A 25,027-nucleotide genomic window follows, 5' to 3' on the forward strand; every position below is an offset into this window, starting at 1 on the left:
ATCACTTTGCTGTACAGCAGAAATTAACACATTATAAATCAACTATTCAATAAAATAAATTTTTAAAAATTTGTAAAAAATAAAACATTAAAAAAAAAAAAAAAAGAACCCTGACTCTAGAGTCAGACATATCTGTGTTAGAATCCCACTCTTGCAATTTCTCAGAGAGGTCTGGAGCATGTGAGCCTCCACTTATGAAAAATGCAAATATCCTAATTATAATAATATTTCTAGTATGTATGTCCCTCGTTAGATTGTCTGAATGCAGTTTTCCTTCCCCTGTGGTAAAATTTCTCATTGGGTAGCATATTGTTGGGAAATAAACTTCTACCCCCCAATTCCCTAGCAATCACAGTCTGGACGAAGTCTAGAGGTAGCCAATTCAGTTATGGTGCTATATCTGATACTTATTACAACATTGCAAGGTAGATATTAATGCCCGCATTGTACTGATGAGTAAAATAAAGCCTAGAGAATCTAAGTGATACATGTATTCCAAGCTTAGACTTTGCTAAGTGGAATTATAGGACTCATATCCATATCTGCCTGCCTCCAGTGGCTGGGCTTTTTATCATTTCATGTTTCCTTAGTTGCCTTATGGCAGTTACATGTGGGACATTTACGTTATTAACTTACTTTCAACTCTGAGCCTAAAGTGGAGGAGGCATCCCTAGAAAGGGTTAGATGCCTGATCCCAATTCATGTTATAGATATCTATTTAGAATAAATATTGCAACTAATGTAATTATAATTTTTGTAATTGTGGTGATATTGTAATTACTTGTTTACATATCTTTACTACCACTAAAATGTAAATTTTTTAGGGCCATGGCTATTTGTTATTAATTTCCTTATCACCAGCAAACAACAAAATGCACAGCCTGGAATACATATTTATTGAATTCACTAATCATTACTCATCCTATCTAACAAAAAATATTATTTTAAAGAGGGAAAGCACCTTTAAACTGAGGTAAAGTACCAGATAGCCAGATGTTATCAGAAGTATAAAGACAAGTTGCTCGAACTTGTTCATCTTGCATAACTGAAACAATACCCATGTGTTATCACAAGGATCAGACACAGCATCTTAAGGCACTTAATAAAGTGGCACAAACTGGATATTCAGTAAAGACTGACATCAAAAAGTATCAAGAACCATATATCTGGCTTGTTAGAGAGATGGAAGTTCAGAAAATTGATCTGTGTCATCTCATTTTTTTCATATTTCTTTTTAACTTGTGGATCTTAAAGATTGATGTAAAGGGTGTCACTGCCTCATACTAGGCAATTCAACATAAACAAAACATTTTTAGACTTAGAATTTAAGGTGCCTCATTAACAACAGGCATTTGCTTCCCCTTTTAGGACCCCTATAAAATTGTAGTAAAACTCAATTTTAAAAAAGTAGTATCTCATAAGGCCCAAGGTAATATGGGAGGAGATAGTAACACACAAGTAATTGCAGCAAATTTCAAAAAGGTAAAGTTAGAGAGGAAGTTATAACATAGAGACTTCATAGGGGTATTCTCTTAAAATACGAAGCAGCTCCCCTGAGAGCACTCCAGAGGAAAACCAAATACCCTGGAATATGAGGTGGTTTTTAAGCATGTGGTTGAAAAGTGGAGTGGGGAGTAGTGGTTATCAGTTGTGATTCTCTATACAGATTGCTTAAACCCCCAGTTTCCCAGACCTTCTCTTCACAGCCAGCACACAGCTTAGCAATTTCATCTGCATCCTCAAGAATGACATTGGAGATACTTTTCTTGAAAAGTTGAAATGATCCAGTGAAAATACCCTAAGATGCTGATATTTGGAGATTCACAAAGAAAGAGGCTCTAGCAGTCTGACCAACTTTAATTTAAGCCACAAGGAGAAAAGACCTGCCCTGTCTTGTAGTGTCCCAGGATCAAGTGTTCCATCCTTACCAGAGTCCAGTAACACACCAAGCACTGTTTCTAAAAGGGCGTAACATGTTCTTGTTGTTGATGGAATGGGCTTCCTTCAGAATCCCAGGGACCTGCACTGGGATTTGTCCCCTGAGGTTTGCCATAAACTCCATACTACATCTCTTCTCACTGCTGACAGCTTCACCACCAGGGTCAACCACATTCTGTTCATTAGAAGAGAGTCTCTAAGTCTCAATTTCATCAAGATCGGTAAAGACAACATACAGATACTGAGCTGTGTACTGCTAAGTGTTCTGTGTGTGTCAGAATTAAATATGCCTGTCGGAACAACTCCAGGGGAGGGAAGTAGGCTTCACCTTTTGCAGGTAGGATTGTTAAAGAACCGTGGACACAGCTTAAAACCATCACACACACTAGAGTGTAAAACCTAAAGTGACACTTCAGATATCTGGACTTGTGGTCTAGGTATCTCTACCACAAAGAAGAGTATCACCAGGAGATACTGTGTGGATTTACCTTGGTTTTAGTGTGCTGTGAAAAACAAATAATAGAATCAATTGAAAAGTGCCTGTCAAGGGTTCAAAGAAAACCTTTCATTTACCCTAATGGCTTGTATACCAGAAAGAAATCTGTCGCTGTTCTCTCTGTAACGTTGTGCTTACAGGTCCTAGATTTACTACTCCAGATTCTGTCAGTGGAATTGAAGGGAAACTAAAATAATATGAAGAGAAATATAAACTCTTAAACCTTAAGTGTCCTTCAGTAACTGATGTACTATCTTAAGCAAGTTATCTTAAAATGTATACCAAAGATAGTAATATGTATAAAAATGGATTGAAAAGTCTCATTTTAAATTGTTCAATACAAAACTCTAGCAAAAATATTTTAAAATTTAGTTTTTAAGTGAAAGACTTCTCAGAGGTTTTAATATTTTAACTATACTTTGAATTTTCATGAACACAATATAGATTCCAGATTTTACAAATGTATTTGACTCTGGAACATTATTTTTGTAGAAAACTTATTTTAAAAGTTTGAGGAATTCTGGTTTGAGTATGAAACTATCCTGAATTTGAAAACAGTTTACAAGCTGGCGTATCAGTCTTACTTTGCATGAATGCCTTTTCGCTGGCTTGCCCTGTGCAGATACTGATGGCTCTCACAACAGTGGTTGTTGAACTCTACTTTTCACTATTCCAAATATGGGCTGATCTCTGGAGATATTTTAGTGTGCAACCATAACTGATACTTTTTAAATAAATGGCTCATGAATTTAAGTTTTTCAAGATACCCCATGATCTGGTTGTAAAATAGCCTAACTTTCAGGTAATTCAGAGTTCTATAACTGAGCAAGACAGAATAAAAGAAGTAGAAAGAAAACTGGAATTGGAGTTAGAAGACAAAAGTTAGAGACCCATCTCTGCTCTTATTAGTTTATGATTGTTTCATTTAACTTTCTTAGTCTAATTTTTCTTTTCTGGAAAACAGGCTCATTAATCTCCACTCTGCCTATTTCATCAGAATCAAGGGAGATAATGCACAAAAACTGAACTGTCAAGTGTTCGGTATGTGTCCAAAGTTAACAGATGCCTATTGGGACTATGTATTGAACAGTTCTTTCCCCTTAGGCAGCATCATTAATAGAATAAGATGTGAAACACAGCTCATAAGTGGATACAGAACCTCACTTCCCACGTGGACCAGACACCCGTGGTGAACAATTTCTTTAGCAATGTCTCTGGCTTAAAGTATTGAAAGATGTGTTGGTGGATTTTGTGGAATAAGCCAAGAATTAAATTCCTTCCACTGGGGCTGAAGGCAAGACAGAATTTGATATTGGTCCCCCTTTTGTTTGGATCAAGGGATAATGGGTATCTCTATAGAGAACAGTGAAGAAATCACATAACATTCAATAACTGCCAATTCTGTCCAGACGCCTCTCTTTCAGAAACGTCAGCTAGGAAGACTGTATATTCTGATTTTTTTTTCAGAAGACATCTGAAGCAGGGCTTAGATTTCTGGGAGAAAAAATATCTGGCAAGATATAGATATAGGGGACTTCCCTGGTGGCGCAGTGGTTACGAATCTGCCTGCCAGTGCAGGGGACATGGGTTCAATCCCTGGTCCGGGAAGATCCCACATGCCGATGAGCAACTAAGCCTGTGTGCCACAACTACTGACCCTGCACTCTAGAGCGAGCCACAACTCCTGAGCCCATGCACTGCAACTACTGAAGCCTGCGCGCTCTAGGGCCCGCGTGCCACAACTGCTGAGCTCGTGTGCTGCAACTACTGAAGCCCACACACCTAGAGCCCGTGTTCCTTAACAAGAGAAGCCACTGCAATGAGAAGCCCGCGCACCACAATGAAGAGTAGCCCCCACTCGCTGCAACTAGAGAAAGCCCGCGTGCAGCAACAAAGACCCAACGCAGCCAAAATAAATAAATAAAAAAAAAATTAAAACCTTTCTCTGGTTTAATAAAAGAAAATTATAAAAAAACGATATAGGTATAGGTAGAGATGTAGATATAGAAAAAAATCTGACATAAATGAAGAAATTAAGGATTCCCATCAGGTAAAAAATATATGTACTGTATATGTAATAATATGATCTAGACGTACAGAAACCTAAGTTTGAATCTCAAATCTACCACTTACAAGCACTATGACCTTGGATAAATTATTATTATTATTTTTTAAATTTATTTATTTATTTATTTATGACTGTGTTGGGTCTTCGTTTCTGTGCGAGGGCTTTCTCTAGTTGCAGTGAGCAGGGGCCACTCTTCATTGCGGTGTGCGGGCCTCTCACTATCGTGGCCTCTCTTGTTGCGGAGCACAGGCTCCAGACGTGCAGGCTTAGTAGTTGTGGCTCACGGGCCCAGTTGCTCCGCGGCATGTGGGATCTTCCCAGACCAGGGCTCGAACCCGTGTCCCCTGCATTGGTAGGCAGATTCTCAACCACTGCGCCACCAGGGAAGCCCGGGTAAATTATTTTAACTTTTTGAATCTCAGTTTCCTTAGGTGTAAAATTGGTTAAAATGATATTACCACTCACAGCATTGTAGAGAAGACTAAATAAGATAATACACGTGAATTGCCTGGCACCACACCTAAATTATAGAAAACCTGAAGCCACAGTCAGCAATTATTAGTAGTCAAAGTATTTGTGGTATTGTGTGCACTGATGATTAAAACATATCATTTGCCTTCAAAGAAATTGCAGACTAGGGTGGGAGGACAGATCATCAAATGTATCACAAAGTATGATGTGGTGTATTACACACATAAGGTGCTGTAGTATGGTGGATGAGGGAAGTGGTGATTCTGAGTGGAGGATTGGAGAAGCCTCTTAGTGAAGGTGACACTGCAAATGAGCATTAAAGGAAGAGAAAGATGTCAGCCAGTGTCTCTGTATGAATTAGTCTCATTTCCAATGTGATATCTTGCAGAGAGTGGGAAATATGGATTAAGACAGACCTGGGTGACCTTGGGAAATATTTGTTTGCATTCACTCTACAAAAGCTTATTGAGTCAAACACTATGGTAGCCACAGGGGATACTACAGCGTATAAAATGTGATACATGACCTACCAGGGGCTCACAATCTAGGGAAGGAAATAGACGAATATCCACAGCAGGATAAGAGTAGAGAATCATATAATTTATCATCCTAACCATGTACTTTTGAGTATGTAAGTGGGGCATTATAAATAACTCTACCAGGACAAAAACCATATGGCAAGTTGGTCCTCAGCAAACCAAAACTTAGTGTAAACCTAGGCAGATGGTAGGAGATCTCTACAAGTACCGTGGGAGCTCAGACAATGAAGGGATCAACTCAGTGTGAACAGTGACTCTGACAAAGTTTCTGCTGCTTTTAAGAGTTCACTAGGCAGAAAAGAGGTATGGAGCCAGCATATGGAATGGCACAAAGGTGTGAAAGTGCATAGCACGTGTCAGCATCCGCAAGTAGTGTCAAGTGACTGGAGCGTAGTATGAATGAAGGAAAGTGGCAAGACGTTATCATAAGGTACTTAGCAAAAAAATATCTTCAAGAACTAAAGTGAGCATTGCTAACAACACAAAATCAGTAAAGGCAGGGAGATGCTCTCCGTGACTCTTGAAATAAGTCTTTTAGATGACTGACTACACTTCCCAACATCATCTCTGTATCTTGGCATGAGAGCTCAGTACTCACTGCTGCAGGATACTGAAGAAAACATAAGGTTGACATTTGTATCCCATGGCATTTTGCAGATTCTGAAACAACCCACGGGTTCACATTGCTTTTTCTTCCCAGTAGTAATGCAGTTGCATGAGACAGCTGGGCTCCCCATCACACTCACATTTTCACATAGTTGAGGTGACATGCACAGGCTTACCTCATGTCGCTTCTTCACAACAGTAAAGGTATTGATGTCTCCTCTGAGAACTGAGAATGAAACATCTGTCAGCAGTGTGCAGGGGTCCAGATAAGAGAACTGGAGAGGGAAGTGTATTAAAGAAAAACAAAAGAACAACTAAGAAACAAAAAAGGATAGAAAAATCAACTTCTAAAGAACTTCTGCTTCTCTCTTCTCTGTAGGGGCTTCCCTAACTCTTGGTAAGATTCAAAAGCAGATTGATTCAGTCTTTCCATCTATAGAATCGCCATGTAGACCCAAGGTTGAGAACCAGATTCACAGCTTACCTGAAGGGAGAGATGATAATATTATTTAACATATTGGAAACTTAGCATCCTCACTTGTAAATTAGGGCTAATTACGTGCATGTTATGGACTTGATTTGTAAATTATCTGAAATAGCATATATAAAACAGTTAGCCAAATATGTGGTGTGTATCATATATGCTTAAGACCTTTGTTTGATCTTCTTCCCCCTGCTGTGCCCCACAGTTGGTGGCTTATGCCTGGCCATCCACCTTTGGGAACGCAGTGCCCTCATGTTCTTCGTGAATATCTCTTGGTCAAAACCTGATTTCTTATCCCTTATAAGACAAAAGTGAAGATGATTAAATGCTGCATAGAGAAGCAACCTTGTATAATAGAAATTCACCCTGACCTATTATTCAGAAGTTCTGGGTTTAGGTCTTGGATCTGCTGCTAAATAATTGGGGGCCATAGGCAAGTCATGCCATCTTTCTGATTCTCAGATCCCTCATCTATTAAATGAAGATATTAAATTAGAACAGTGTTCCCCAAGAGGTTTGTCAGAGACTGCTGCACGAGTTTTTTCTCTGTATTTGGTGAAGATATCAATAGTTGTATGGTTTTTTTTTAATATATAACATAAAATTTTCTTTTAAAAATACTTTTGGAGAATATTAGATTAAAGACATTTCTGTTTCCTCTTTGGAAATCCCTTTGGCATTGCTTTATGAGCCATAAAGAAAAACAGAGTCTCTTAGTCTCCTAGACTTGTTCTCCTCATTGGTATCTGTCAATAAATGACTTTTAAAGGATTCAAGAATCCAAGGTTGTCAGTGGAGAGAAAATCATCTCTTGGTTTGGGGTAGCTACGTACCAGAGAATGAATCATGCCCCTTGAGGCACATCTTCCATTGGAGGTCTCCCTCTTTTGATCCAGATCCTTCTCTGCTGGCCTCCATGGGGTACTGTGTGGTAGGGCAGTGTTCTTCCTAAAGATTCTGACCATATGGGTGTATCATTATTTTTAATTGCTTGATAATATATGACCGAAAGATAAAGTTCTGAAGTAAGAATTTGTCAGTGGAGATAGAGAAAAGGAGATTTTTAAGTTTTAAAGAGTAGGACAAGGTAAACAAGGTAATACGCGTGGCTTCCAGCTGCCCATGATAAAAAGCTACATAGAGGTAGGGCCAAAAAAAAAAAGAGGGAGAGAGAAAGAAATGTTGAGTCCAATTTTTGATCACATTGCTCAATTTTTATAAATTCCACGTAGGAATGTTGGGACCCTGATAGTCCCATCATAATACATTTCCACAGATATGATAGACAAATCACTTGGTTATGCCTTCCTCATGTAAACCAGCATCTTCAAGATAGGGTCTCTCTCACTGGGGCCTCATGTTGATAACTCCCAGGGAATTTGCTATCAATCTGTTACTAAGAAATTGCCCCATGACAGAGCCAAATCCTCTCACTTCATTCCTCCGTTCATGCCTTCTCTTTAGTCTCTAAATTTTGGGGTGTTTTGGACAATACCATTCTGTGATAGAAAAGGAGAGGTGAAAACTCAAGGACAGCTATAAATTTGAGACAGTTCCAAAAGTGAGAGTTATAGCATGTACTGGAAGGTTTCCTCTGGGGTATTGATGACGAATAGACACCAGAAGAAAAGTGGGCTGTACATCAAAGCTACCAAGTGTAAGTTTGGCAGAAAATGCCCACATGATGTGTCACAGATACAGTGATCCCATGTCCCCTGTATTAGACTCTTCTGGTTCCAGTGAAACAAGAGATGTTGACAAGGTCTTTTCAAATGAGGGCCTCCAGATCACACAGTGTATGCAGCTAGACTTTGATGTTGCATACCCTTTATCTCCATGGCATGATAATAAGTTCCCTGTCCACTACCCTAAAACAGCATGGTGGAGGAGACCTGTAAAAAGGATGGGATCTTTCTGTAAGTATGTAATAGGTAAGTGCCCTCGTGATTCTCTCTGATGTGTCTGAGGAGCTGTCTGGTTGCATTGTCACATTCTGGCTTAGGCATTGGGCTGCAATCCAGTGCTTCTCAGAGCTGGTTTTCCAGTCGATCACTTCACCTACAGGGCAAGCAGAAGGGAAGGAAACAAAAATATATTGAGAGTCTATGGTTAAAAAGGTACTGCTCAATTTTTTTTTTCATACATGACTTCTCACCTAAAGCCTTGTAATTACCTTCCAAGAGAGTTACCTAAGTTGGTAGAAGAGAGAAGTTTTAATAAGAGGTTCAAGGATTCATGTCTCCTTTCGGTGGATGCTTCATTTTAGAGGCACTGTGTCACAGTGGTCAAGAACACAGATGTCGCAGCCAGATAGCCTACCTTTGTATGCTGTGCAATCTCAAACAATTTACTAATTCTCTCTGTAATTCAGTTTTCTCATCTTTGAAATGGGGTGATGATATTAGCATATCTAATAGAACTGTTAGGTGGTTTAAATGACTAAATGTATGTAAAGTGCTTAGGACAGTGCCTAACAAGTAGTAAACACAAAACATTTTGCTAGTATTACTTGTTAACTCTATTTAAAAGATAGAGAAGATGAGTCTCAAAGACGAGGTGTAACTAGCCTGAGATCATAGTCTTTGCAGTAAGTTCAGAGCTGGGTCTGACAGGCTCCTGGCCACTACCAAATTGAAAAGAAGAAAAATAGAAAAACAAACAAAAACAAAACCAGCCACTCTCATTCTCCCCAATAGCTAAATTGTGGCTTGAAACCATGCCAGCAGTGTAACACTGAAGCTCATAAGCACACATCCAATTTAAACTTATTAGCACAATTAGTTGTCTGTTACTTCAATAGGAAGTGATTATTAAATCCATAATTAATGAGACAACACTATTTATAATCCAAAGACATCTATGGTACCCAAAGTTAGAGGAACATCTGGCTGCCTTCAGGGATGAAAGCATCCCCAAAGTCATTACAAATGCAGGGTCTTCATGGACAGCCCCTGACCTCAATAGGAAAGACTAATGGACACTGAAGTTCATGACACATTAATGGCCGGTCCCTGCCTTCACGGGCTACCCTATTGTTTACAGATTCAACCCATCATGTTTTCTGTAAAAAAGATCCCAGAGACCAAGAGATACTGGAATTAAAAATATGAATAGTATCAAAGCTAACCTTTACTGAACAACTTTGTATTTTATAGGTATTATAACATTTATTTCATGTAACAACCTACTGTGGATAATATTTTTAATTATTCCAATTTTACAATAAGGAAAATTAGAATTAGAAGTTGAAATAGGGACTTCCCTGGTGGCACAGTGGTTAAGAATCCGCCTGCCAATGCAGGGGACACGGGTTTGATCTGTGGGCTGGGAAGATTCCACATGCCGCGGAGCAACTAAGCCCGTGCGCCACAACTACTGAGCCTGCGCTCTAGAGCCCACGAGCCACAACCACTGAGCCCCTGTGCCACAACTACTGAAGCCCGCGCGCCTAGAGCCCATGCTCCGCAACAAGAGAAGCCACCGCAGTGAGAAGCCTGTGCACCACAACGAAGAGTAGCCCCCGCTCACCGCAACTAGAGAAAGCCCACACGCAGCAACAAAGACCCAATGCAGCCAAAGATAAAAAATGAATAAATAAATTTATTAAAAAAAAAGAAAGAAAGTTGAAATAACTGTCCTGTGGCCAATCATAGTAAGTGACAGCTGGCAGTAAAACCCATGGATAAGTGGCAATAAAAAGCATCCCTTAACCACTCCTCTGTACAGCTTCTGAGAACTAAACTTTTAGACTTTACAGTATGTTGATGGCCAGTTTGAATTTACATGTGAATGAAGCCAGAATGAAGCTGCTGAGGCTCAAAATAGAGGAATGACTTATTCTTTACTTAATTGATCAATTAGACAAATATTTACTGAGTGACAAATATACATCAGATACTATTCCAGGTGATGGAAGTAAAAGCAATGAATAAGACAGACAAAGTCTTGCTGTCATGGAGCTGGCTTTAGCTGGAGGGAGACAGACAATAAGCAAGTACATAAAAAAGATCATTTTAGATGCTGATACATTCTATGAAAGTAAATTTGATGTTGTGTTATATAGTTAATGCCTGATGACCTTGGATTGGGTACCCAGAGAAGGTGACATTTAAATTTAGAGAACTGAATAGCAAGAAGGAGCCAGAAGACATGGAGGAGGATAATTACAGGGAAAGGAAAGAGCTAGTACACAGGAGTTGACAAAGAATGGAAGGTCAAGAACTCAGGTTCTGTGTCTAAATCAAAAAACCCTGCACGTTGGCAGTAGGAAGACAATTACCATATGGGAAGGGAGGACAACGAGACCTCATGTTCTGAGTCTACAAATTTAACTCATCCAGATGAAAATTGAGAAACATATTAAATATAAGAAATTTACTTTTGTCTATTACATATAGATGCTATATATATATATATTTTTTAATTTATTTATTATTTATTTTTGGCTGTGTTGGGTCTTCGTTTCTGTGTGAGGGCTTCCTCTAGTTGTGGCAAGCGGGGGCCACTCTTCATCGCGATGCGCGGGCCTCTCACTGTCGCGGCCTCTCTTGTTGCGGAGCACAGGCTCCAGACGCACAGGCTCAGTAGTTGTGGCTCACGGGCCTAGTTGCTCCGCGGCATGTGGAATCCTCCCAGACCAGGGCTCGAACCCGTGTCCCCTGCATTGGCAGGCAGATTCTCAACCACTGCGCCACCAGGGAAGCCCTAGATGCTATATTTTTAATGGGTGTTTTTTAAAAACGGGCTTATCCTGTTCTTATTTTAATACTCTGTGTGTTTGTGTGTGTGTGTGTGTGTGTGTGTGTGTGTGTGTGTGTGTGTTGTGGTGCCTGGATAGTGAGGAGTGCTTATTACCTTTGTAGTTCCTAGTTATCTCGAGCACAGGTAAGCCACATCTAGACGTAACAGAGAGGACTGCTCTTCACCCAGAAACCCCAGTTAGTTGGATGAGGTAACTGGGATGTATGTTGGGCCATCTCCTTTAAGGAAGGATGATACAGAGTTCTGTTTAGGAAGAAACATGCAAATGAATGTTTGGTGAACAGAAGTCTGTATTGTTAACAGAGATTGACAGCTTTGGACAAAAACCCATTTATTCTTCTGGGCACACAACTAGACTACCTAGTCCTGCTTCCCCTGCATTCAGAAGCAGCTTCATGGCTACATTCTAGCTGTGAAAGTTGAACAGTAGCAGTGATGGCACCTATTTCTAAAATCCTCGTGTATGTGCCTCCATGCCCTTATCTGCAGCAGCTGGCTTTAATGGAGACAACTCCAAGGGTGACCTCAAAAGCCATATGATGAAGAGGGCAGTGCCCCATTAGCCTGCAGTCAGGGGCACCCCTGCCCTGCTGAACTGTTTTTCACCTTCATGGTATTTTTATATGAGCAAAAATAAACTTCTGTTCTGTTGGGTTTTTTTTCCATTATACATTTTGGTATATATTTTACACACGAGAAAATGTGTGTGGGGTTATTTATGACGTGTTAGCTTACTAACTAATGACTAATAAAGAGATGAAAAAAATTGAGAATTTCTCTTCTTTGACTAGCCCAGGAAATAGAAATAAATAATAGTGAAAGTTGAAGTGGGTAGAGCACAGCAGGGTGTTCCCCAATATTAAAGGGGTGTGTATTCCGAGAGAGTAGAGCCTGACCCTCTCAGAGGTTACTCCAGAGAAGCTTCAGAGCAGATGGGTGGAGAGAGTTTGAAGGAATATTGGTCTTTCCCACGTGACAATGCAGCAAGTATGGGACTCTAGGTAAATGGAACAATATTTACAAAAGTATGTAACATCACAATGCGTGGTTCCTCAGATATGCATGAAATTTCTAATTCCAGAAATACAAGTGGAGGCAAGGTGGAATGCGAGAAAAGCCTACTGAAGAAGGTTAGGGTGTGATTATCACAGGATTCCTTATGAAGCAAGTAATCAAAACCAGCCCTGCATACATTTCAAAAGCTGTGCATGGTTTTCGAGCAATAGAAAGGCATGGTCATTCTGGGATAGAAATCTGGCAACTCATAGTTCCAGTAGATGTGGACATATTTATGGACCTCTGTCATCAGGTGTCTTTTTCCTCATGAATAGGCATGCATAGCCCTAACATAAATATATAGTAAAGAGACAAAACGTAAAGAGACGTAAAATATTTTATCATTATTTAGCCATCACTGAGCTATGGAACTTTGGTGAAGTCACCACACCACCTTAAGCCTCAGATTTCTTACAGCGGAAGGGGTTTTTGCCTACACAGGGGGTACGTGTCCTCTTCTCTTTGTTCCTTGACTCCCAGCTCAATGCGTCATCCAGCTCAGGGTCACAAGGGGAGTGTATTGAATGAGTGAGTGATGAAAAAATAAATGAATCCATGCATCTGCTGAAGCTCAGACCCTAAAAGAATCTCAATTTAATACCCACACACAAAACGGAAAATCTTCCTTGGAATTGCCAATGACTAGGATGAGGCGCCTGATGATTAAGGACAAAGGCAGATAAAATAGGAAAAGTAATTTAGGATATGATAATACACAATAAATATAACCGTATCTAAAGCAATTTGGGGCAGGAATAATCTTGCTGGGATTCAATTGAACTGTACCGAGCTGCCACCAGCATTATGAAAGTGCATATTTACATCTTTTCATTAAGTAAACCCTGTCTATGCCAACTCTGCCACTCCCCACTCATAAGTGAGGTCCTGAAGAGGATGAGGGAAAACAGGATGGGGTGGAAAGCATCAGTCTTGAGGTGGAGCACAGCATGTGTTTGGATAAAACCCTCACATTCTTGCTCTGCCTCTTTGCTAAAATGATGTCTCTCTTTCTCTTTCCTCTCACTTGTAAGAGCCTCTTGTCTGGGATTGGCTATTAACTGTCTTCCCATTACACTTTTATACACAGTTTGCTCTTCCTGTCTGAATGTTAAATTTTTCTTTATAAATTTAAAATATATAAATAAAAACCTAGGAGAGTCTGATTCAGTAACCGAATTTTGTAAATCTCCATTTCTGACTTTTGAGTCACCTTCAAGATTAAGAACTACTGGTTTAGCTGGGTGCCTGGCACACATATGAACACAAAACCTCTCTTTTTTAAAAAAAATGTATTTATTTATTTGGTTGCACTTGGTCTTAGTTGCAGCAGGCAGGCTCCTTAGTTGTGGTTCGTGGGTTCCTTAGTTGTGGCTTGCCAGCTCCTTAGTTGTGGCATGTGGGCTCTTTAGTTGTGGCACGCGGGCTCTTTAGTTGTGGCATGCGAACTCTTAGTTGCGGCATGCATGTGGGATCTAGCTCCCTGACCAGGGGTCGAACCCGGGCCCCCTGCATTGGGAGCACGGAGTCTTATCCACTCCCCTCCAGGGAAGTCCCTGAACACAAAACCTTCTGAATGCATATATGTGTACATGTATGAATGGATGTGTCAGTAATTTAGGTAGAAGCTGTGACTGTCATCGTGTGTATGATACTGTCCTAATCTGGCCACAAGTTCTTGCTCCTCATACATTATGCTCCAGTCACACCATACAGCCAGCTGCTCCAGAAACACACCGTGGTCATCTACACAGAGAAGGTGCATCTGTAGGATGGAAACGGATAGCATCAGTAGTTTTAAAGAAGTTGATTACAAGATCTTCCTCATTTCCTCTTTCTTAATATTGATCTGCCTAGTAAAGGGCCTTTGTAGGAGACTTGCCTTCCCCACTGCCCCTTTCACAATTGTCCTTCTTCCACTTTGCATAAGAGCCTGTCCCTCACCTACCCAGAAACTTAATATAATATATTGTCTTGGTGTGTAGACACCTCCAGAGCATATTGGATCAATTGAGATAGAGTCCTTGAACAAAGACTTTGTTGTCAACTTGGTCCTGTAGCTTACTGACTGGATGATTTTTAACACATTTGATATGTTTCTTTTTCTATCTGCAGCTTTATTGAGATATAATTGATATATAATGTTGTGTTAAGTTTATGGTGAACAAAATGTAGATTTAAGATACTGATATATTGCAAGATGCTTTCCACTGTAATGTTAGCTAACACCTCCATCACCTCAGATAATTACTGTTTCTTTTTTGTGGTGAGAATATTTAAGATCTACTTTCTCAGTAACTTTCAAGGATTTAATACAGTGCTGTTAACTATAATCACCATGCTGTACATGAGGCTCAAACCTCATTCGTCTTATAACTGAACGTTTGTGCCCTTTGACCAACACCTCCCCATTTCCCCCATCCCCCAGGCCCTGGTAACCACCATTCTATTATGTGCTTTTTTGTTGTTTTGTTTTGAGTTTGGCCTTTTTAGATTCCATATATAGGTGATATATTATGCAATCATGCAGTACTTGATTACTTGACTTTCTCTGTCTAACTTATCTCACTTAGCATACTGTACTCAAGGTCCATCCCTGATGTTGCAAATGACAGCATGTCCTCCTTTCTCACAGATGAAAAATATTTCATTGTGTGTGTATATATCTGTATAAGGGATATATATCTGTGTATATACACACACACAATGAAATATATATATAAATACACACACACACACACACACACACACACACACACACACACACTTCTTTATCCATTTATCTGTTGATGGGCACTTAGGTTGTTTCTATATCTTAGCTATTGTGACTAATGCTACAGTGAATGTGGGAGTACATTTATCTCATTAATAGCCTGTTAATTCTCATAATGATAATGATAAGTACAATCAATAATTTTTTTAAAAAAATTTGTTAGCATTAGAGATATGATCAACAAAGATTTTTATTTTTGCAAATATTGCAAAGAACTATGGGTATTCATTGATTGATAAAATACTTTAAACATAAAATATTCATTACAATGACATTCTGAGATAGAATTTGAATAGGAATGTACATTTTAGGAGAAAAATGAGTATTATACTATTCTAGACTATTAAAAGGAACTTATTTACTGGTTGCTCTAAATGATTTTGATGGGTTTCAAATTATTTTGGTATTTAGCTTTCGACTCATTTCTAAAATAAAATAACAATTGAATTTAAAATTGCCAATATTTAGTGTATCCTTTGCAAGTACTTTAACCCCAAATAAAAGTTTTATAATATAATCTAAAAATGTGAGGGTGTACATATCTTATTTTAGCATATATGCAATCAATAAAAAAAGAAAGTAAAGAAGATAGACTTCACTATTCTGCTTTTTCACCTTCTTCTTGCTTTGCCTTCTTAAATTTAAAGCTTTCTCACTTATTGTACACTTCCTCCCCCTAGACCTATGCTGCTCCACAGAAGATACCAGCCACATGTGACTACCTAATGTAGATTAACTACATAAAATTAAAAATCAATTGCCCTATTGTAGTAGCCGCATTCCAAGCAATCAGTAGCTGCATGTGGCTAGAGACTGTGGTATCAGCAGCACAGCAGATATAAAACATTTTCATCACCACAGAAAGTTCTACCGGGCATGCTGCTCTGGAGAGAATTTGTATTGCAGACTTTGCTTTTACCAGAATAGAACTTTCTCTAGGATTGATGGGCTCATTTCCTTTTTTTCCAGTGTCTGGCTCATATTAGACCCTCACTAAATGCTTTTTAAATTAAAATAACATTACTGGAAGGTAATTAGTGACTCCCCCTGACACATTTACTAACAAATCCCAATCATATAAATTTCATAAAATCTTTGCAATGATAAGGACCTTGGAAGTGATTTAAATATGACTTTTAAAAATATATATTTGTATCATAAAATCTCAAAGATAAATTGTTCACTTATAATTCCTTTATTCTACTTAGAGGTAAAAAAAGAACCTACTATATTGCATATTTTCTATGTTCCAAGTGATAAACAAAACACTTTTCAAGTGTGATCTCACCTAATACATATAACCTTTCTTAAGGAGAATATGCTTGAGAGGTAAGGGATATCAGAAAGGTTGAGCACTTTGCCCAAAATCACGGAGACAGAATTTAAACTCAGGTCTACCTAATAGCAGAAGCTATATTTCTAACTTCATGTGAAAAATGCCACCTAGAGAAGAAATGACAACTTGCACAAGTCATTCAGAGAATTAGTGACCAGAATAGAAATCCAAGCTGTGCCTGATTTCCAGATGGGCTCCCCACACTTCCATCTCTCCCTTCAGTAAGGGGAGGTACGTAGGCTGGTTAAGAATAGCCTTTGTAGCCAGGATGCCTGGTTTCAGATCTAGACTCTGCCACCTACTAATCCTTGCAACCTTTGTCCTTTCTTCTGTGAGGACTGGGATACTGATAATGATCAATATTGTGTCAATTCATACACTTGATACAGTACACCAACATTAATCAGTTCTCCCCAGTATTACTTATACTCACTTGTATGTGTATGCAGGTGCTGAATGCTATACAGTTTTACCACATGTGTGATTCGTGTATCCATGCTCAGAGTTAAGATATTGAACAGTATGTTCAATATTAGTATGTTTTGTTTTGCCCTTTTATACATCATTCTGTAACTTTTCCTTCCATCTTTTTCATGTGTACTTTCATGGAAATTTTTAAATATTATTTTTATATTATCCAGTTTTTTCTTTTTTTTTTCCTTTTATGGATTGTACTTTTGGTGTCAAGTCAAACAACCCATTGCTTAACCACAGAAATCCTGAAGATTTCTCTTTCTTTTTTTTTTTCTAGAAAAGTTTAATTTTATGTTTTACATTTAAATCTGTGATCCATTTTGAGGTCACTTTTGTATAAAGCATGACGTTTAAGATGAAGTCCATTTATCCCCTCTATGGATGTCCAACTGCTCCAGCATCATTCTTTGAAAATGCTATTCTTCTTCCATTGAACTGGTTTTGCTCCTCTGTCAAAAATCAATTCAACATATTTATATGATTCTATTTCCATGTCTTCTATTTTATTCCATGATCTATGTGTTCATGTCCCCACCAATTCCACACTGTTTTGATAATAGTAGCTACACAGTGAGTCTCAGTACTCTATAGAGTGACACCTCCCACTTTATTCCTTGTCAAGTTTGTTTGGGGTATTGTAGGCCTGTACCTTTTCATATATGTTTCATAACAATTTTGTCTATTTCTACAAAAAAAAATCCTACTGGGATTTTTGTTAGGAATTGCATTTAACCTGAAGATAAATTTGGGGAGAATAGATATGTTTTTTATGTTGAATCTTCCAAACCAGGAGCATAGTATTTCTCTCTGTTTATTTAGATCTACATTATTTAGATCTTTCATTAGCATTTTATAATATTCAACAAACGTACATCTATATATTTCATTTTCTCTGGATCAATTGTAAATCATACTGTGTTGAATTTCAGTTTCTTCATGTTTGTTGGAATTTAGAATTGTGATTAAATTTTGTGTACTGATCTTGTATCCTGTGGTTTGCTGAATGTGCTTATTAGTTATAGAAGTTTTTATAAATTCCTTTAGATTTTCCATGTAAACAATCATGTCACCTGAAAATAGGACCATTTTATTTCTTCCTTTTCCACATTTATACCTTTTATTTCTCTTTTTCTGGCTAGATCTTCAGTACTATACTGAATAAGATTGGTGAGAGTGGACATCCTTGCCTGGTTCTTGATCTTAGGGGGAAAGCATTTCAGTCTTTCATCATTAAATTTGATGTTAGTTTTAAGTTTTTTGTAGATAATATTTAATCAAGTTGAGGTAATTCCCCACTATTCCTGACTTGTTGAGAGTTTATACCATGAATAAGTGTTGGATTTTGTTAAATGTACCATTTGTGGGTGTTGGATTTCGTCACATGCTTTCTCTACATCAGGTGATAGTCTAATTTTGTGGGTTGCGGTTTCAGTGATTTTCAGACCCCTTATAATGCTGTTTTGACCTTTTAAAAAAAATATGGTGCCTCCAGACATTCTATTAGTTCCTGGTGGTTCTGCCTTTAGGGAAAAATTTCCCAAGCTGAACTTCCAGGTGTCTCTCATTGGGGGAAGGGACTCTCAGGCCCAGAGTGACAAAGAGACTTCCTAGAATGGGCTGCTTGGTGTTGCTCTGTCTCTCTTGCCAGTTCCAACTGCTCAACTTGGTATCTTTTGTTGGGGAAGGGGAGTCCTTTTGCAAGTTTTCTGTGGACACTATTTTATATTTTAAGTTCAGTCTTTCCAGAAGATGATTATCTGAAGGGTAAATAGAACTCTACTCTTCAGAACCGAGTAATTCCAACATATCCGTACATCAGTGGTGTGGGTGAAACAAAGATGGGCATTATTTAGACTATTTAGTGAAGTTAAAATTGCATAGGCTGTTTTCTGACTATTTGGTTAATGTTGGCTATTGAAACAGAAGTTGATTTTGGTTCAGTTGATCTAGCCAAGATCCAAGTCTGAAGAGTCATAAGATAAATTATGAATCGTTTCTTTTTTTTATCTTGTAAATGTAGATAGGTAAAATCAAATTTTTCTGAAAAGCAGAAAAATTGAAAAACAATAAGATGTTTCTTTGGTTATTTATACACTTTTAGTTTTGGTGTTTTGTACTTTATATAGAATAATTATTACAAACTTATGACAAATGAAGACAGATATGACTTAGTCAAATAATTTATGTGTTAGCAAATAAATAAAGTTTTCAAAAAAAGAAATTTGAAAATTTGGTTTACTTTCTCCAGTATTTCTTTCCTCCTATCCTGACAGAGAAATGATGTAACTTACCAAAACATATTTTAGAAAACAGTATATTTTAGAGTAATTGTTCTCATATTTGACTCTATGTAAATTAAACCTGAAGATATTTCTGTTAAAAACAATCCACTGTAAACACTGCACAATATAATCCTCTTTGTAAGATTCATAATGAATATCAGCATAAGTGAGACTCTGAGAAGTCCTCCAAAAATAACTTTAACTTTGTATACAATATATTTCCAAAATATATTTCATCATTAAGCGTGTGTTTGTTTTTTAAGTGTAAGATCTACTAATAAGTAAAGGAGATAGGAAATAGAATAACTGGGAAGAAAAACAAAAACAAATAAGCAAAAACCTTGCAAAAGAATGGGAAATCCTGCTTTATGCAGTTTTCTGTTTACAGATGTGTTAACATTTCCCAAAGTTTGGCAGAACTTTAGATAGGCTTCTTCCTGAGTCAAGGCACTGACTTCCCTTTTCCCAAGAATTTTCTTTAAAATACTTGCAACTGTAAATTCTTTGTCTGCCCCCTTGAGATACAGGTAAATCTTTTTAAAAGCCTCTTGCCAGTTTTACAAACCAGGCATGTCTTTCTCAAGAACCTGGGAGCTGTCCTTTGGAAATGTAATCATCAAAGAAGATATTATCCCTATCCTGTCGAACTTTGGTGGGTGCCAATTAGCAAACACGGATGGTCTAATCACAGATAAAAATATCTGCAAAATAAGGAGATAACCCAATGTGTTCAACACATCCCAGTGATTAACCTCCCTACTAAATTTCCCCAGTACTTTTTCTGGTAGTTCTCTCTAGCCTTTAAAAACCCTTCTGCCCTTTGTCTCAGCAGATTGGAGTGTAGACTTAGTTCTAGTCTCTCTCCCCTATTGCAATAGCCTTGAATAAAATCTTCCTTGACTGTTTAACTTTGTCCAGTGCAATTTTTGCTGTGGCACTGTTGATTCATTTTTCTCCAGTCCTATTCTCATAAGGAGTTAACAAATCAGTATTAAGTAGTTAGATCCTAGAAGTCAAATTAGGTTGGGAAAACAAAAGTAGATAGAGAAATAATAAATAATTAGGCAAAGTGTTTATGAGGAAACTGAGGTAGCAGCAGCCATAGAAACAAGCTGTAAATAATTTTTAAAGAACAGAAGCCAAGACGGAAATGAAGAATTAGGACAGAGCAGAAACCAGTAAGAAGGGTCTATATGCTTATGATTCAATAAAATAATCTCTCCATTTAGGAAATAGAATTTTTTAAAAAGAAAATCTTAAAAATTGGCTTACCTTTGATACAGATACTTTCTCTAATACTTCTCCCCTCTTTATCTCATAAACTGTTGAATAATTGGGGGTAACTATGTTATAGCAATCTTGTAGGACATGAGAGTGTTGGGATTTCTTGAAAGTATAGGATCAAGGGAGACAGGCAACTTATGAAAATTCTTGAATAGACAGAATAATATTACTGTCTCACATAGAAGCATTAGTGTTTGTTGTGCTATATAGCATCAGTGATATGCTATTTTCTATTCATTCCTTTTTTATTGTTATTAGGCAGTAATTTCTGCAAAAAGAATTGAATTTCAAGCTGAGTCAATGTTTTTTATCAGCAATGCAAAAAGTTAATATTATGTCCTTATTCCTACAATTAATTCAGCTCTGGTTCTATAAAAATATGTAAAGTTCTATTAACGTTGGCCATTTTTGCTTTCTTTTTTGTGTTAAATTTCAAGGGAACCTGAATATTGAGACTTTAAATGATCCCAATATATTATCTCTATATGTTGCATATATATATATATATATATACACACACACACATACACACGTAAGGTTAGAAGATTAGAAGAAGGAGGGAAGACTTCTCACAGGAAACATGATTTTAGAAAATGATTCCTTAAATAGAAACTGTCTCTCTCTCTGTGGCCAGCTTTGAGAGCCAATATGATGCTGGAGAAAAGATGGAATCATGGGGCATCTATGATTGATAAAGTGTTACTGCTGGAAGTGGAAGTATGACCAATAAATAAATACTGAAGGGCCTTGGGGATGTCATGGTTGAGAACACCTAAGATGTACCATTATTTTCTTCTTCCTTTTCTATTTACCTATCTTGTTCCATCATTAATCTTTCTTAATTTATTTTATATAAATTAATCTGTCTAATGAAAATTCATTCATTCAGTATAAATGGAGTGCCTAGTATAAACTTAATAGCTTACTTGTAATTGAGGATTAAGTAAAATAAGCCACAAGATCTGCTTTTCAAAGAATTTCATTCACTTGGGGAAATCTGATAAAAGAATCAAACCATGGGGATTTACCATTATCCCTTACAGAATCTGAGGCCCTGGAAGCTAAAGTAACTTGTCCAAACTAACAACAAAAAGTAGCAGACTTTTGACTTTAACCTAAGTCTTCTTGCTTAAAATTTAGAGACCAGGCCACATTTAAGGATTTTGATGTTTGTTTTGTGCGTTTGAGGTTGTGGAATACACTTATATTTTGTACTTATTTATACCAAAGTTTGGAAACTATTTAAGTTTGGAAATTGTTTGAGAAAATTTACATTTAAAATGAAACTTAAGAATTTAAATGAACTTAAGCTGTACTGAGATTTAGAGTGTAATGACTGTTGCTAATAAATTGCATTCAATTAATAAATGGCTTGAGAGGTTATTGGGGAGAAACAAACTGTAGATTTGTCTGATACATATTAATTACCTATATAATATTTGCACCATGGGAAATGTTATGTGTAAACGAATAGCAACACCAGTTATTCAGGATGATGGCCCCCAAGTGAAAGAGTTGTATGAAGATGGATTGTTAAAGATCAACGATGATTAATTAAGAGCTAGAGATAGGGTGCAGCATAGTTCTCATTAGGAATGGTGATGACAGCTCCGGAGTAAGATTCAGCAAAGTTCTGTTCAATTCCAACACTGTTTTTTGGTTTATGCAGTTTTTCTTCAAAGAGAATGATAAAAGAAGAACTTCTCCTTCCTCCTTAGCTTCTTTAATCTAAGTTTTACCAATATTCAAGGATCATATCTCTTTTAATATTCTCCAGGAGACTTTCCTAAGTATTAAAGCTGACAGGAATCTCTCCTTTCATAGAAGAATTCCTGGGTGTATACTCAGAATCAAAATTTAATATTCATTCATTCTTTGTTCATAAATTCACTTATTCATTAAATATTGTTGAACATGCGTACTCTACGCCAGAAGAGTTAGATTATTAAAGGAAGCAAGGAACTGCATTCCCAATAAAAAAGAGGCCACGAACAAACACATGAGAACATTGGGTGTATGCATTGTGGGCTGCAAGAGCCGAGCAATAGGATGGGTCCACTCTCCATGGGAAACCCAGCTTCAGAGAAAACATAATTTTTCTTAAAGAAACCAGAACATTTATCTCAGGCAATTATTAATGTTTATTATATAGAAATTGAAAGTAAGATAAATTGGAAATATCCAGAAGGCTTCATGGTGGATGAATAGGTTACTTGTATAGTGACATTTAGCTTTGGTTCTGAGTAGTAGAACATTCAACGTAAGAGTGACTTAAATGGTGTAGAGGTTTACTCCTTGTTCCATTACATAAGCAGTCCAGTATAGAAGACATGAACAGTCTATTACAGTTGCTCCATAGTTATCAGGAACTCGAGATCCTTCCATATTACTGATTCATTATCCTCTATTCACAGCTTTCAGCTCCCAGGCCCAAATGGCTATCCCATCCTAACCATCAAATCTGGATTCCAACCAGCATAAATACAAAAAGCAGGAAAAAGCACAGACAGTACATTTGTTTGTTTATTTATTTACTATCTATGTATCTGTGGGGTTCCAGTTCCAAGCAATGTGTTAAGCCCTCATAAGAATAGGAAAACTGACTCTAAATAAACTGACTTTATATGGTAGGAAGTGGTTAGGTTTTATGTACATTCATATCTAGATATATAAACACAGAAGGAGATATCAAAAATGAATCGTGATTTCTACTTTATATAGCCAACCGTGTGAATAGCAGAGCTTTTAGAAAACCAGACTTAGTGGAAATGATCATGCCTTGTATTTTGTCCATGCTGGTTTGAGGTGCCTTTCAAACATCTAAGAGAAAATTTTAGGTGATCAGGAGCTAAGAGGAGCAATGAGGGCTAAAGATAGAAATGCAAATGCCATCGACATAAAGAAAGAATTGAATCATGCTGATTTATGACATAGCTTAGGGTGAACCTATAATGTAAGAAGAAGAGAAGAGGGCCTAATTATGGACTTGACTGCCCACTCCCACTCCATGGCACAAAGCTGTCCCATATATACCTTCATATTCAGCTGTTACCATGAAACATATCTCAGTAGAGCAAAAGGACAGAGTTATGTATCGAAGTATGCTGGCTCTGACTCCTTGGCATCTAGTGACTGGTGTATATTAGGTACTTAGTCATTTTTGCTTAGCTTATTAACCTGGCTCACTTCAGCACATATTACGGTTGGGTTATTATAGGTGCAGAACTTTGCTATACCGGAATAGCAAATCACAGTACCTGACCGTAAGAACTCGTAATCCAGAGTGGGGAATTCCCCAAAGTACATTCAGAGAAGAATCCCAGAACACTCTGAAGCTGGATGAAACAGGTATATATGTGAAGTTGCTTATTTTTTTTTAATGAACCTCTGTAAATCTCAACAGATAGGCAAAGGTATTTTTGACTCTCCATAAGTTGAGAATGACTGACTTAGCTGTGAGAACAGAGTATGTTGAGAGCAGATAGAGGCACCTGGAGAAACTTTAAACCTGAGATCAGGAAAAGGCCACATGCAAGAGTTGGCACCTGCCTAACCAGGAGGAAGTCAGACAAGGAGGAGGAAAATGGCAGCTAAAGCAAAGGCATTGATACAGCGCCGTGTCTGTGATGAGCTACAAGCACTTCCTTTTAACCAGGCTGTAAATAGAAATGAAAAGGTGGAGAGCTTATCCGGAGATGAGAGGACAGATGATGGAGGACCTTGTGTGTTATGTTAAGTATATATTGAGGCCAATGGGTGACCACTTAAGGATTATAAATAAACCAGTAATGTAGTCCTACATAGCATGAAGAATGGATTGAATGAGGTGAAGATGGATTAAGGTTAGTTGGGATACAGTAATAAAGCAGGGATTCTGACACTATCACCACCCATAGAGAGATTCTCTGGGTCAAAGGTGCCCATTCAGTGCCCTTCCGAGCAACTGTGAAGGCAATCACTGAACCACCTGCACACACTGCTGTCTCTGGTTTAAGCTTTCAGATCTTAGAACATTTAGTCAGACTGTGGGAATTTATTGAATGAATGGAGTTTGTGTGGGAGACTCTTATTCAGACACATATTTAAATGCCACCAGCAACTTAATCTTCTTACCAAAAACAAAGTGACTCAAGGCCAGAAATTGTTTTCTCCAACCTTCCCCTCCTGTCGCTTGTCATGTGATTGCAACATATATTTCTAAAATGACGAATTTCTTCCTAAGTGAAAGCAAACCAAGAATAATGCTCAAGGAAAGCTATTCTCTGAAAATTACATACCGAAGGATCAAATTGTCCTTTTTTCATACAAATGAAGTCCTGTTGGAGCAGCAGAGCATCACTCCATAAATCATTCTGTGCTCTTACACAAACTTAATGCAGTTCCAAATATGATGCCACGGGTGTGTTTAATAGAGCACTAATGAAGTGGTACAGCTGGTTGAGCTTAGTGCCTACTTGAACAT

General features: G+C 37.8%; 1 long non-coding RNA gene across 2 annotated transcripts in view; it reads left to right on the forward strand.

Moving 5' to 3' along the window:
• LOC309646990 overlaps positions 1-25,027 on the forward strand; it is a 326,276-nt gene that overhangs the window by 33,628 nt on the left and 267,621 nt on the right. The window contains exon 1 of one of the 2 annotated variants that reach the window (XR_014255718.1): positions 15,189-23,913. The exons of the other annotated variant lie outside the window; for it this stretch is intronic. This is a non-coding gene — a long non-coding RNA (uncharacterized lncRNA). Of the gene's footprint in view, positions 1-15,188; positions 23,914-25,027 lie in introns of those variants that run through there. 2 annotated transcript variants of the gene reach the window in all.

The sequence above is a fragment of the Balaenoptera physalus genome (genome assembly GCF_965194825.1).
Source record: "Balaenoptera physalus genome assembly, chromosome: 17".
Lineage (NCBI taxonomy): Eukaryota > Metazoa > Chordata > Mammalia > Artiodactyla > Balaenopteridae > Balaenoptera > Balaenoptera physalus.